The sequence below is a fragment of the Microtus pennsylvanicus genome, chromosome 7 (assembly GCF_037038515.1).
Source record: "Microtus pennsylvanicus isolate mMicPen1 chromosome 7, mMicPen1.hap1, whole genome shotgun sequence".
NCBI lineage: Eukaryota > Metazoa > Chordata > Mammalia > Rodentia > Cricetidae > Microtus > Microtus pennsylvanicus.
In genome coordinates, this window is record NC_134585.1 from 119,425,994 (window position 1) to 119,439,918 (window position 13,925).

Sequence of the window (13,925 nt, forward strand, 5' to 3'; positions counted from 1 at the left end):
GAAAGATTTGTATGACAAGAACTTTAAATCTTTGAAGAAAAAAATTGAAGAAGGCACCAGAAAGTGGAAAGATCGCCCATGCTCTTGGGTAGGTAGAATTAACATAGTAAAAATGGCAATCTTACCAAAAGCAATCTACAGATTCAATGCAATGCCCATCAAAATCCCAGAAAAATTCTTCACAGACCTCGAAAGAATGGTACTCAACTTCATATGGAAAAGCAAAAAACCCAGATAGCCAAAACAATCCTGGGCAATAAAAGAACTTCTGGAGGCATCACAATCCCTGACTTCAAACTCTACTACAGAGCTACAGTAGTGAAAACAGCCTGGTATTGGCATAAAAACAAACAGGAGAACCAATGGAACTGAATCAAAGATGCCGGTATTAATCAACACACCTGATTTTTGGCAAAGAAGCAAAAAATATAAAATGGAAAAAAGAAAGCATATTTAACAAATGATGCTGGCATAACTAGATATCAACATGCAGAAGAATGAAAATAGAGCCATATCTATCACCATGTGCAAAACTCAAGTCCAAATGGATCAAAGACCTCAACATAAAGCCAGCCACACTGAACCTTATAGAAGAGAAAGTGCGAAATACACTTGAACTCATTGGCACAGGAGACCACTTCCTAAATATAACCCCAGCAGCACAGACACTGAGAGAAATAATTAATAAACGGGACCTCCTGAAACTGAGAAACTTCTGTAAAGCAAAGGACATGGTCAAACAAAACGCCAGCCTACATAGAATGGGAAAAGATCTTCACCAACCCCGCATCAGACAGAAGTCTGATCTCCAAAATATACAAAGAACTCAAGAAATTGGTCATCAAAAGAACAAATAATCTAATAAAAAATGGAGTACAGACCTAAACAGAGAACTCTCAACAGAGGAATCTAAAATGGCTGAAAGACACTTAAGGAAATGCTCAACGTCCTTAGTCATCAGAGAAATGCAAATCAAAACAATTCTGAGATTCCATCTTACCCCTAAGAATGGCCAAGATCAAAAACACTGATGACAACTTATGCTGGAGAGGTTGTGGGGTAAAGGGAAAACTTCTGCATTGCTGGTGGGAATGCAAGCTGGTACAACCCCTTTGGATGTCAGTGTGGCGATTTCTCAGAAAATTCGGAAACAACCTTCCTCAAGACCCAGCAATACCACTTTTGTGTATATATCCAAAGGATGCTCAATCGTGCCACAAGGCCATGTGCTCAACTATGTTCACAGCAGCATTGTTTGTCATAGTCAGAACCTAGAAACAACCTAAATATCCCTCGACTGAAGAATGGATAAGGAAAATGTGGTACATTTACACAATGGAGTACTACACAGCAGAAAAAAATAACAATATCTTGAAATTTACAGGCAAATGGATAGAGTTAGAAAACATCGTTTTAAGTGAGGTAACCCAGACCCAGAAAAACAATTACCACATGTACTCACTCATAAGTCGTTTTCAAACATAAAGCAAAGAAAACCAGCCCACAAATCACAATCCCAGAGAACCTAGACAACAATGAGTATTCTAAGAGACATACATGGATCTAATCTACACTGAAAGTAGAAAAAGACAAGATCTGAGTAAATTGTGAGCATGGGGACCTTGGGAGTGGGTTGATGGGGAGGGGAGAGGCAGGGAGGGGAGCAGAGAAAAATGTAGAGCTCAATAAAAATCAATTAAAAAAAGTATTCCTGTACTTCCTGATGAAGTCTGGACTTGGTATGAAGCAGAGTTAGGCAGTGCCTCTGAGCAGTAGAACCAGCACGGCTGCCTATGTGGATCTGCCTCTAAGCCAACTGTGGGTTGCACAGGAATAATAAGGCAGTTTGCATCACTCCCTGCCACACCTTTGTAGGACACTCATGATTGGGACCTTCATCTTCTAGGTCTTCTACCTTGATCAGCCCTGTTCAACTAACTCTATCGCAGTGTCTGTATCCTTGGCTCATCCTTTTCTATTCCAGAGACTTCTAAATCACAAAGCTCCTAAAAGTCTGTTTCTCAAAACCTTAAAGGGGATCTGGCATGGGGTGCCGAACTGTAATTCCTGAGAGTCAGAAGCAGGATGATCAAGAACACAAGGTCATCCTCACTTATACAGCAAGTTCAAGGCCCAGATTACATGGGATAATCTAAAAACAAAGCAAAACATTTTAAAGGGGTATTGGGAGTAAAATTTAGAAGCAGAGTGCTTGCCTAACATGTACAAAGCCCTGTGTTTGATCCCCAGCACCATAAAAACAAAAGCAACCACCAGGCTATGGTGGCTCACACCCTTAATCCCAGCACTCTGGAGGTAGGCAGATCTGTGAGTTCAAGGCCAGCCTGGTCTACAAAGCAAGTTTCAGGACAGTCAGAGCTGTTACACAGAGAAATCCTGTCTCAAAAAACAAAGTAACACAAAACAAAAACAACCACCCCCAAACTTCCAAGGGAAATGAAGTTCGGTCATCCTCACACACAAGAGTGTCTTAGACTTCATATGAAATTAATTTTCCTGTCCCAATTAATTAGAATTTTGCTTATTACTGGCACCAGGAAGGCAGAGAAAGATACCATTATCCTTTTATCCTGTAGGCAAAAGAAGACAATCTCCCAGGGTTCAGCCCAGGATCCACAGTGAACAGACTTCCCAACATGCCCAAGAACCGGATGATATCAACAGGTGCAGAAAAGCCGAGCACAGGGCAGGTGACATAGGCTGAGTAATGCAAGCTTGGTGGCCCAGCTTCCATCCCTTGGGCCCAAGGCAGAAGGAAACAATCAAATCATGAAAGGTTTCTTCTCACCTTCACAAGCATGATGTAGCATCTGTTTACCTGTGTGTGCACACGCATGCACACACATACATGAGATACATAATTTTTTTAAAAAGTAGGGCATGGTGGTAAATGCCTGTAATCTTAGCATTTGAATAGTAGAGGCAAGAGGATCAAGAGTTCAAGGTCATCTTCAGCTACTTAGTGAGTAGAGCCTAGCATGGGTTACAAGAGACTACTGTCAAAACAAAACTAAAACTAAAATCAAAACATATAAAAAAAAACAATAAAAAAAAACCCAAAACCAAACCAAATCAAAAAAGTAGGGCACATAAGCCCAACTTCTCTTTTATATAAGCATCTCTAACTGGCTATACAAGCATACCACCAGGCTCTTGGGGACTCAGGGACCACAAGTCAGAGAGAAGGATTATGTTAGATCACATTGGCAATTAAGATAATAGAAACAGGGACTGAAAAGATTATTAAGATAGGAAAATGCTTGCTATGCAAGCACAAGGACCTGAGTTTAATCTTCAGAACCCATGTCAAAAAAGCCTAGCATGGCAGCATACACTGTGACAAGCAGATCTGTGGGACTTACCAGTCTACTGTACTTAGCCAGCGGCAAGCTAAGGAACTCCTGTCTTTTAGAAAAAGTTGACAGTCAGCATCTGATGAACAACCTGGAGTTGGGTTCTGCCCTCCACATGTGTGCACGCAGACACTAATTAACATATATGGGCAGACACACATATACACGAATAACAGAAATAAGGAATTCTCCAAAATCTAATTCAAATATGGTCTTCAGTAATTTCTTCATCTTTAAATGCGATGAGAAATAACCCTTGGAAGCACAAACTATTCTAAAGAAAATAAAAGGATTAAAATGCAGTGACTAGAATAGGAGGAAACAAGCCTTGCATTTGTCACTCTTCCTCCTACAAACCGTGGCGTCCACACAGCTGAGGATCGACACCACGCTGGGAGTCTAAACTCTCCTTAAGACAGACTGGAGGTTAAAAGAAGAGGCCTCCTTGTTTGAGCCTGGCAGCTTGACTACCAGGAAAGGAGGACGGGGCTAGGAAAAGATCAGAGCTTAAAGTGTTGATAATTGTGCTCCATGAAACCAGGCAAGGCAGGCATGATCTTAAATCAACTTTATAGAATTTAGAGTCACCATGGAAACAAACCTCTGTATGCATGTCTGTGAGGGATTGTCTAGACTAGGTTAACTGAGGTGGGAAAACCCAAAATACTGGAGGCTCCAATCCATGGGGCGGGGGCCCAGACCGAATCAAAAGGAGACAGTAAGGTATGACCATTCATGGCTCTCAGTCCTTACTGTAGAAGCAAAGTGACCAGCTGCCTCACTCCTGACATCACGCTCCGCCCACTGCAATGGACTGTAAGCTGAAACACTCTCCTTAAGTTGCTCTTGTCTGGTGTTTTGTGGTAGCAATGAGAAAAACACCTAATATAGCAGAGAAAGTCTGTGAATCAGGGGTGATCCAGGTTATGGTAGTACACAGCAGTTTCTGCAGAGCAGAGAAGGCGGCCACATGTGTTTCGTGGGCCTAAGCAGTTATGGCTACAGAGGACTCTGGAGAGAATGCTATCTCTTTAACCAGGCTCTCTTCAACTGGGCACCTCAAAAATTCTGTGCAAGCAAAGTTACCTGCACAGAATTTTATGAAAACAGTCTTCATGAAAAGACTTACTAGACTGGACTGGACTTTCAGGAAAGACAGTAGCGTCCCAAATCAATGCCATTACCCAATCACTATTATTACTTCTCCAAATCTTTTACCATGCGTGATAAATATGAACTGTTTCACACCAATCCTGATGCTTTAACATGCTCCTTCATTTTCACAGAATGAATTGTTTTATTTTGTTTTGTTTGAGACAGTGTTTCTTCTCTGTGTAACAGCTTTGGCTGTCCTGGAACTTGCTCTTGTAGACCAGGCTGGTCACAGAGATCCACCTGCCTCTGCCTCCCAAGTGCTGGGATTAAAGGTGTGCGCCACCACGCCTGGCACACAGATTGATGTCTTAGGAATCATCTGACCTAGGGCTCTTCCAAGCAGGCAGGCCAGGTCACTTTCCTTTCTTTGAAGGATCCTGTGAGATGAGTCACAAGAAGTGGAAACAAAGATAAAGGAGCCAGCATCTCACAGTATGAGGTGCAGCTAAAGTTTATGGGAAAGGAGGTCAAGGGTGTTGTGCACCAAGCGTCCAGTGCAGTGGTGGAGGATTTACCTAACACGAGCAAGGCTCTGACTTTCAATCCCCAGCAAAACCCAATCCATGTTAATGGAAAAGAAAGGCTCAGATGGAAACAAGAATAATGTCATAATTACCTAAACAAGTATGAATCCTCTATACGCAAACCCTCTTTTGCAACAAAGGGTCAAGAAACAAGCATTTAAGAGAAGCTACGATACTAAGCTTTGGATAGAACTTTATACTGAGATAATTAAAGAGGTTAGCTCTGATTTGAGGGAGTATAAGTACAGATGAAGGGAAAGGGGCTGTTAGTTTTGATCATGAATTCCTACAATACTATTGAATATTACCAAAGTCTGGAGAGATGGCTCAGTGTTAAGAGCACTGCCTGCTCTTCCAAAGGTCCTGAATTCCCAGCAACCACATGGTGGCTCACAACCATCTGTAATGAGATCTGGTGTCCTCTTGAGGAAGAGACCTGGTCTGTTGCCCTCATCAGCTCAGACCATGAAACCCAATATGGACAAGTTCAACAGAACCGCCATATACGGGCTGCCCACGCATGCTTCAGCAATGCAGGGCACATATCTCATTCATTTCAATTTCAAGTACATGTATTTTAACAACAATTTTTAAAAATAAGCTCTTCATAAGAGACTCTCTATCATCCTAGACTGCTTGTTTGGCTGTTTAAGTTCCTTGCTGGGGCTGGAGAGAGGGCTCAGCAGTCATGAGCACTACCTGCTCTTCCACAGGACCTGGGTTCAATTCCCAGCACCCACCTGGTGGCTCACAAACATCTTTAACCCCAGTTCCAAGGGAACAAACATCCTCTTCTGGTCTTTGCAGGCATAGGCACATCTGTGACCCATGGACATACAGGCAGGCAACACATCCATACACATAAAATAAAATTTTTCCTTAAAAAAAGAAGTTCCTTTTCATGTTTTAAGGTTTATTACAAATCTTTAAGAACTCAACTCATCTTTCCCCTTTGACCTTAATGGTAAAGGAAGAATAATTTCTACATTTTCCCTGTAGAGACTCTGGACTGAGCAGTCTAGCAAGCTCAAGCTCCACCAGAAACCAAGTGGGCTTGCCCAAGGTCTCAAAGGATGGTGGCATCAGGGAAGAGGGCATTCTCAGCTACAGCCTTGGGGGAAGGGCAGTGGTCTCACAGTAGTTAGGTCAATATTGATCAAGCTGAGAACTCTATGCAAGGCCATGTAGCAGGTCTAAGCAGGTTCCAGCCAGACAGCCCAAGCCTGCTGCAGGAGCCTTTCAAGACCGGCAGATGGCAAAGACAGCAACCTGTACTGCTCCCCTTTCTCTAAACTAGTCTTCCTTGCTCAAGTCTAGCTGTGCTTAGACTAGGCTCTCTTTGTCCCACGCTGATTACTGAAGGGATCCTCCCAAACCTCTTCCCCCACACCAAGCATCTCAGTTTGCTATCTTAGTGTTCAGCAGGCGTTCCTTCGCAGTGTGGCCCCACATGAGAAGCAAGGACAACTAAGGGTATCATTTTTGGTTAAGGGAGCATCTACGGAGGGAAGGTCTCTCATAAACGGATTACTAGATTGTACTCTGAGTAACTTCGAAGTAAGAAGTGGGCCAAATTGATATAACTATTTTCTTTCTTTCTTTTTTTTGGTGGTGGGGGGACAATTTGAGACAGGGCTTCTCTGTGTAACAGTTCTGGCTGTCCTAGAACTCCATCCATTTGTAGACCAGGCTGACCTTGAACTCAGAGATCCGAATTCTGCCTCCCCAGTGCTGGGATTAAAGACGTTCACCACTACCGCCCCACTTGTGTAACTGAACGCCACTTGTGCGCCTTCCTCACTGTCTCAGGCCAAGAGAAGTGTAGAAAACAAAGCAGCATCTAGTTAGCTGCTGAGTCCAGCATGCCCCTGCTTCCCCAAGAGCTCTTCCGGAAACACACTTTCTGACCGTAGAATCTGGAATTACGGATCAGGTGGTGGAAGGCAGGTCAGGAGTCTCTGTGTCAAACTGACTTTATGCTCACGGTTAGAAACCAGAGAAATCAAAATATCAAGATAGAGGGAAATTCCCAAGATGATAAAAATCACTAGCCATAAATTCCTTTTGCCTGAGAACCTGCAGTGTTTTATAAATTAAAAAAGTATAATTCTTCCCCCAGCAGACATCCTGCTACTAGCTTATTACTGCAACACTGCTTACAGAATGAGCCATTTTTCTCACAAGAGCATTCTTAGGTTCAGGGGAGGAAGTTGCACGCTGAACCAAGGGTCCTGATTCTGAATATACCAGCTCTTCACATCATCTCATGTGCCTTTTCCCCGTCACACAACTTCACCCCTTAGGCCCAAGCGCTTGTGAAACTAGCCAACATTATTCCACCGTGCTTCTGTCTGGCCGGGAGTAGGAGACCCTATCCTGTGACCTAATGAAGTCCCAAATAACCTGAAGCACAATTTTCTCACGACCGCATTCAGTTTCCACGCAGGCCTGCTCATCCCTCCTAGTGGTTGCCTCCGAACAGTCAACGAAATGTAATGTGATGGACCAGGACTTCTTTAAAAGTTGCTCCATCCTTCAGAAACACACATCTGTCCAGAAAAGCCCGAGACAGCCGAGGCTCCCCTCCTCCCAACACATTTTCTTCTTCGTTCAAGGTTTAACAGATCTGAAATAGTGATGTGTGGGAGATAAAGTGTGACAGAGAACACTTAAAGTCACCACAGGGAAGACAACCGAGGAAGACAAAGATCGGCAAAATCCTGGAAACGGGGGCCGTGTGTATGTGTGTGTGAAAAGTTGGAAATCACTAATCCGAAGGGGTGTTCAGAGCAGACCTTTCTTTCAGGGACAGTCCAGGTATCGTCAGGCACCCCAGACAAGGGTTAAGCACTAAGGTCAAAGTAGATGGGATCTTGGGCATGATAACAACGATCTGAGATCCTTTAAGAAGGAAATAGGCAATTCTTGGAAGCCAGGAGCTGGAGGAGTGGGTTACGGTGAGGTAATGGAATCAGAGCCGAAGAGAGGGATACGATCTTTAGCTGAGGGAAATGGGAACTCTGTGCTGAGGTTGCACAGACTTACGGAGGAGTTGGGCGAAATAGAAAAAGGGATAAAGGCGGAGTCATGGAAAAGGTTAGGGAGCAGAAACACAAACGGCGAGGAAGGGCAAACAAGGATGGACATTGTAGAAGGGGTCTAATGTGGAAAAGGTTCACGGCTTAGAGGGACAGAGGCAACAGGGGTAGTAAGTGTGTGGTGTGGGGGGAGGTGGAATCCACGGGGCAGAGGGAGGGGCTAAACAAGAAGAGGAAACCAGAAAGCAGAGAAAACGACCCTGGGCCCGAGGGAAAAGGGTGAAGGACCTCAGGGTGCAGCTCCCACCAGGAAGGCAGTTTTGTAGTCGAACCCAGGTCGCGGTAGGCAGTGCGGGACAGGGTGGCAGACGGACACCCCCCCCCCCACGGCAAAGGCGACTCATGCGGGAGGAGCCGCTTACCTCCGGGGGACCCTCGCGGAGGGGGTGCAGGCGGTCGGGGTCGGACTGCCGACACCGCCGCCTCAGCAGCAGCGGCCGCTCCCGGGTTCCATTGGCCGCCCGTGCTTCCCTGACAGCGGCCGCGGCGGCTGCACCAGGCCCCGGCTGCGGGGCTGCCCGCGGCGCCGCCTGAAGGGGCCTTCACGCTGCCTCAAGTTGGCCCGGACCTCACACGCAGGACCCGAAATAACAATTCCTCTGCGGGCTTCGATGTCAGAGTCTCCTGGGCCAGAGCCCTCCTTCCCGGGATCTGCCTTCCTGCTTCCCGGGCTGTCAGGACACTACCGATCCCATAGTAATCGGAGAGCGGTGAGCTGCCCGAGTCACGCCTGTTCAGAAATAAAAAGGGGGCGGGGAAGAGCTATTTGGAAGCTGGGGAAGGGGCGGGGGAGCAGGGAGGAGCTTACCCTGGAAGGCGGGCCCTGTGCTTGAGGGCGGACCTAAGAGGCAGGCTTTACTAAGGAAGCCGAGAGGGAAATACTGAAGGCTGGATTCACGGCGGGATGGGGTTGTACTGAAGTTTTATGTACTTCAACAAGTACACCAACATGCAAATTATATGCAAATAATCCATTTGTATAAGCCACTGAGTTACTGTAATTGCCATCAGTGGTTTTTTTCCCTCCTTCTCCTTATCCTACAGGATTCCCTTCGTAAATCAGCCGGCGGGACCCATGCTGGATGAGAAAGAGAAGGGACCAGAGAGGAGGACAGTCGCCCTCACTTTCCTTTTCCTGCTCATCTTTAAGGACGATGACAAGAGTATGCCCCTGTAGCTTCAGGAATGGCGCAGTCCAACCGCCTCAATCTTTCACCGTTAGCAGCACTACTCTGGCCCAAGGTTCTGCTCCCGAGGTCACCCCCGGCAGGCCCTGGAGACAGGCTTCTGGTGTTGGGTTTGTGATATTTGTGGTTACATTATTGAAAGTCCTCCCCTTCCTCCGAACAACTGCCCAGTGCCTTTCTAGGACTTTTCTTAGTATCTAAGGCCCCTTGTCGGGGAAGGATCTTAATATCCTGCTGGAAGCTGGTTGAACTAGATCTTGGATGCCATCTTCATTGTACTTACTAGCTGATTTGAGATCATTCAGTTTTCTTTTTCTTTCTTTCCCTTTCCCCTTTTCTTTCTTTACCGCCCCCCCCAACACCTTTTCCCTTTTTAGAGACTGTCTATTTTTCCCAGGCTGCTATTATATTCCTTGGCTTAAGCCACTGGCCTGTGGAGTAGCTAGGAATATATCCACATGTCCCCATTCTAGACTAAACTTCAGCTTCTGTATAATAATGACAATATTATTATAACAATATAGAAACAACAATATATGGTGTAATAACATTTTCCAAGGTTGGGAGATTGGAGAATATGAAGAAAGAACTACATGTCTGTTACTGGAACATTAATACAAGTGATGAATGCCCCAGCTTCAGTATTTAATTGGGAGGCAGATAAAGAGCTATAGCTTGAGCGGGCTGAAAAGATGGCTCATGGTTTAGACCACTTGTTACTCTTCAGAGGACCAACCCGGGCTCAATTCTCAGCACCCACAGGGTGGCTCACAACCATCTGTAACCCCACTTCTGATCCCTGTGGGCACCAGATAAATACATACATACATACATACATACATACATACATACATACATACGTGGAGGCAAAACATTCATACAGATAAAATTAGAGCTGTAGCTTGAAATGCCTGCTCAACCTGCAGCAGGAACAAAAGTGGGACAAATGAAGTTGTTACTTGCTGTAGATCAAGGGAAGAACCTTGTTAAGCTGGCACGAAGGCCTGGCCGCATAGGGCATGGCAGAACTTAGGAGAAATATTAGATAGTATCCAGTGGGATTAAAAAGGAAAGAACATTCTGAGCGTAAAAAATTATGTGCTGAACAATAGAGATGGGAATTTTTTTCAGGTCATGAGAACAGGACAAACAGATAAAGGAGGCTAAAGGGGGAGCTAATGGAAGGGAATCAGGAGCAGCAGGGTGCCAGAGACACTTTACCGCTGTCACCGTGGTGGGTTAGGACCCACAGTGCTCGGTGAGCTTCCAATCATCAGCTCAAGAGGTTGGTGAGCCTATGGTGGCCTAGAGTTTAAACTGTTACACATTCCTTAAAGACTAGGACTCCAGGCCAGGCGGTGGTGGCGCACGCTTTTAATCCCAGCACTCGGGAGGCACAGGCAGGCGGATCTCTGTGAGTTCGAGGCCAGCCTGGTCTACAAGAGCTAGTTCCAGGACAGGAACCGAAAAGCTATGTAGAAACCCCGTCTCGAAAATAAAAAAAATTAAAAAAAAAAGACTGGGACTCCACGGGGCCGCAAAACTAGTCTTTATTTTATTTGGCTTTTAGAGACATAGCCCTGGCTATCCTAGGACTATGTAGACCAGGCTGGCCCCAAACTCAGAGGTTTGCCAGTCTTGGCCGCTTACCTGCTTGGATTAAAGGATGTGCCATCAGTCCGGGCTAAAACTAGTCTTTAAATATTGTAAAAAGAGACATGACAGGCCGGACATATTAAAACAAACAATACAAAATGGGGATGAAAGCCCCGTTTGGTTTTTGTTGTTTTTCAAGACAGGGTTTCTCTGTGTATCTGTAGCTGTCCTGGAACGCGATTTGTAGACCAGGCTGGCCGCAAACTCAGACATCCACCTGCCTCTGCCTCCCGAATGCTGGGATTAAAGGTGTGCAACATCACTGCCTGGCTGAAAGCCCTTTTAATAGTAGGGCTTGTGTTCATTTGTGCTTGCTTTCTGAAATGGGGTCTCACTATAGCCCAGGTTAGTCTTTATGTAACCCAGGTTGACTCTAAACTTGCACCAACTCAGCCTTCCAAATAAATGCTAGTATTATAGGCCTGAGCTAGTACTTTTGGCAGGAGAAAAAAAATTAAAGATATGTCTCACTATGTAGCACTACATGGCCTGAACTCACCATGTAGACCAGGACAGTCTCAGCTCACAGAAGTTGATCTTCATCTGCCTCCCAAATGCTGGCATTAAAGGTGTGTACCACCCTGCATAGGTGAGCTGTGTTTGCTTTTGGTAATATATTTGTTACATCTTAGTATACAGAATAATGGGTTTTATTTATGACATTTTAGTTTTGTTGCTTTTTTGTTTCTTTGAGATAGGGTTTCTCTATGTAGCCCTGGCTGTCCTGGAACTTGCACCGTAGACCAGGCTGGCCTCGAACTCACAGAGTACCGACTCTGCCTCCCAAGTACTGGAACTAAAGGTGTACACCACCACCGCCCGGCCCGGGCTACATATATTCTGATCCCCTCTCCTTAACCTCCTGGGATTTTTTTTCCATTGGCAGAAAAACAAGACTTCAGGGATAGAATATCTCTGTTCAAACTGAGGATTTTATTTCAAAGGTAGCAACTTTTGGAGCTGGTAAGATGGCTCAGTGGGTAAGGGCTTGCTACCAACAATGACTGAGGGTGATCCCCGACCTATATAGTGGAAGGACAGAACCAACTCCTGCAAACTGTTCTCGGACATCCGTATGCACTCCGTAGCAGATGTGTATGTGTGTGTGCACGCACACACACACACACAAATGTAAAAAGAGGTAGCACTTTTTATAGCTATAGTCAGTGGTAAATTCTTAACCAAATGAGGCCATTCCTTAATGTACATAATCACATAGAATTAAGTCATGAGTAGAAAGTATATTTCACGTTTTCTGTTTAGCTCTATGGCTCAGAGGTGTAAATGCTTTTGCATGTATAGCTTTGTCTTTCTGCTTTTATCTGGAGAGTTTGGGGTTTTTGTTTTGTTTACTCTCTGCAACACACATTCCAACCTTGTTCCTACCTATATTTTGACATTTTAATGTATTTATACGGTACTGGAGATTGAATCTAGAGCCTCTTGCATGCTAAGCAAATGCTCTGCCACTGGGCTGTCTCCCTTTTTGAGCTAGGTTTTCAATAGGTTGCCCAGGCAGGCACTGAACCTGCAACTGCATTTCAGCCACCCAGCAGCTAGGATTACAGTCTTAGTCCTGCCAGGTCTGCGCTCCCATGGCCGTGACCCTCCACACCCTTTAACACAGCTCCTCAGGCGATGGTGACCCCGGCCATCAGGTTATTTTGTTGCTACTTCACTACTATAATTTTGCTACTGTTATGAATCGTAGTGTACTTATTTTTGGAGACAGAAGTTTGCCTAAGAGGTCACGACCCACAGGCTGAGAAGTGCTGTCCTAAAGGAAGGGAAGGATTTATCTTTGCATTCTAAGAATCCATAGGAAAAAGTTGTATTTGTTGCTACAGCATCAAGTTGAATGTAGAAGCAGATATGAGATTTAGTGGGGCACAAAGAAGATTTGTAAAATTGTAAGACAATGTGAATTATTTCACTGTTGTATTATTTGGGAATATCTACTTTTCAAAAGGGAATAAATTTAAAATATTTTAAATCCATAGGTTTGACTAAATTAATTTTTCTATATTTCCTTTTTTTATTTTTTAAGCCTTAGTCCTATTTTGTTTTGTTTGGGGAAACAAACAAACAAAACAGGATTTAAATTGGGTATGATGACTTCCCAGCAGAGGCTTTGTGAATTTCAAGCTAGCCTGGTCTACATAGTGAGTTCTAGGATAGGCAGAGTTACATAAAGAGACCCTGTCTCAACAGAACAGGATCTCCCTGCGTAACCTAGCCTGGCCTCCTACCCCCTCCTCCTGAATGCTGGGATGGATCACGGGCTGGTTTCTTAGCTTCCCGTCCGTCTCTGTGTCAGTCGTAAAACCATGAAAAGCATAGCACATTACATTCAAATCTCATTTTCAAAGAGCAAACCCATGAGAAGTGTATCCAACATTGAAGTATAATATTTGCACTATTCTCTAAATTCCTCACCAATGAACCTCTTTTTTTTTATTTACTTATTTATTTATTATGTATACAATATTCTTTCTGTGTTATGCCTGAAGGCCAGAAGAGGGCACCAGACCTCATTACACATGGTTGTGAACCACCACATGGTTGCTGGGAATTGAACTCAGGATCTTTGGAAGAGCAGGCAATGTTCTTAACCTCTGAGCCATCTCTCCAGCCCAATGAACCTCTTTTTATGTGTATGTGCAGGCGTTTGCTGGTGTGCAAGTATGCGCGCGCGCGCACACACACACACACACAGCTTGTGGAGGCTAGAGGAGAACTTCTGGTGCCGTTCCCTCAGGAGCCATACACTTTGGGCTTGTTTTTTTTTTTTGGTTTTCTTTTTTTTTTTTTTTTTTGAGAGATCTCAGGGACCCTCTGATCTTCGCCTCCCCAGTGTTGGGTTATAAGCAACACAACTGCACCTGGATTTTTATCCTTTCTTTTTATAAGATTTATTTATTTATTTATTTA

General features: G+C 44.6%; 1 protein-coding gene across 4 annotated transcripts in view; it reads right to left on the reverse strand.

Moving 5' to 3' along the window:
* The window catches only part of Pi4kb (phosphatidylinositol 4-kinase beta), a 36,761-nt gene extending 27,853 nt beyond the window's left edge, over nt 1–8,908 (reverse strand). Inside the window, exon 1 of one of the 4 annotated variants that reach the window (XM_075978227.1) lies at nt 8,514–8,908. The gene's annotated coding sequence lies outside the window, so the exon portion shown is untranslated. The remainder of the gene's footprint in view (nt 1–8,513) is intronic. The other 3 variants (XM_075978229.1, XM_075978230.1, XM_075978231.1) reach the window with 3 other exon arrangements.
* Between the last annotated feature and the right edge of the window lie 5,017 nt (nt 8,909–13,925).